The following is a 1,449-nucleotide window of genomic DNA, read 5'->3' on the forward strand; positions in this document are numbered from 1 at the left end:
CATTTATTATCGCACTACACTGTCCCTTTAGTAAGAGTACTCTAGTCAACTTTGAATTCGTAAATGATCTTCTGCATCTCATGGTGAAGTGATTTTTGACACCTGGCAATTTCGGGACGATAAGCCTTGCATTTTATAATGTACCGTTTATACTGCCAAAATTAGACTGAAAAGTCCATTTATTATCGCACTACACTGTCCCTTTAGTAAGAGTACTCTAGTCAACTTTGAATTCGTAAATGATCTTCTGCATACCTTGGAAATGATGCTGGCAAAGTTGGTAAGTCGAGATCCGTGCCACAACAAGTGCTTGTTTCCCAGCTTTTCGAACGGCTTGAATCGTTTATCCTCTCCATGTCGTGACACCTCAAATATCTAGAACAATTATTTATCATGCCAGTTAATAATAGTTCTCGTTTATACTGCTCGAACAAGACTCAACAGTCCCTTTACTTTACTCTTCTTCTTCGCCTTTTCCCGTGTACAGACGGGGTCGGCGTTTTTCGTCGGCCTCTCAATCAGCCCTAACTAGGGTGATTGCTTCGGTAGTCCCTTTACTTTACTCTTCTTCTTCTTCGCCTTTTCCCGTGTACAGACGGGGTCGGCGTTTTTCGTCGGCCTCTCAATCAGCCCTAACTAGGGTGATTGCTTCGGGCTGACTTTTGGTTTTCTTTTTTTGCATTTTGTATATATTTATTTTTTTCTCGTTATTTTTTCGTTTTGGCTTATATTAAATATATGTATTTTGATAAAATTTAACCATTTTTTTTATAACTTTTCAGTCTAAAAAAAAAAAAAACGACCAAACAAACTTACAGTTTCAATGTTGAGTGAATATTGCCTGTGAGTCTTAGCATGAGTGTCGACGCTATTTTTAGGGGTGTTGTCGTTGAACAATTTGAAGTAGAAATCAAGCTTACAAGATACTTCTTAAATATTTCCAATACGATAACACTATAAGCTTAGTAATTAATGGCTTAAAAGGTATCCGTACAAACAAATATAATGCACACATACCTGCACTGATATGGATGTAGAAAACCATGTCCTTCAGAGGAAGGAACCTCTCAACTTTGGGTCCACTAGATGGTCCAGCAGTAGGTTCGGACTTGACAGAAACCCCAGAAGTACTAGGTTCACTCTTGGTTGGCACGGGTTCATATCTGGGGAAAATTCGCTTCTCTACTGTGCCATACTGTTCTAGGACAGGGAATTTCTCCTTGTATTCGTCAGGTATTACAAACGGTTCTCTCTCAACATCCCTGAGAATTTTATCACAGGTCACACCTACACCTTTGACACTCTTCAGCTTGACAGCTTCAAGTTCGTTCTTACATCTGTACCCCTCGTCAGGAACTATTTCATATTTCCCTACACCCTTGCAGCTAGGGCAGGCTTTCAATTTTCCACACACCAAATGATCAGCAACAAGGGTTTGGATATCTGAGA

General features: G+C 39.7%; 1 long non-coding RNA gene across 1 annotated transcript; it reads right to left on the minus strand.

Annotated features, from left to right (window-relative positions):
• Positions 1–266: 266 nt before the first annotated feature.
• LOC113467213 lies at positions 267–865 on the minus strand. The gene is made up of 2 exons (XR_003391370.1): positions 817–865; positions 267–375 (listed from the first exon to the last, which is right to left on the minus strand). It is a non-coding gene; the product is annotated as an uncharacterized LOC113467213 (long non-coding RNA).
• Positions 866–1,449: the final 584 nt, after the last annotated feature.

This window comes from Diaphorina citri, unplaced genomic scaffold (genome assembly GCF_000475195.1).
Source record: "Diaphorina citri unplaced genomic scaffold, Diaci psyllid genome assembly version 1.1 scaffold431, whole genome shotgun sequence".
Taxonomy (NCBI): Eukaryota; Metazoa; Arthropoda; class Insecta; order Hemiptera; family Psyllidae; genus Diaphorina; species Diaphorina citri.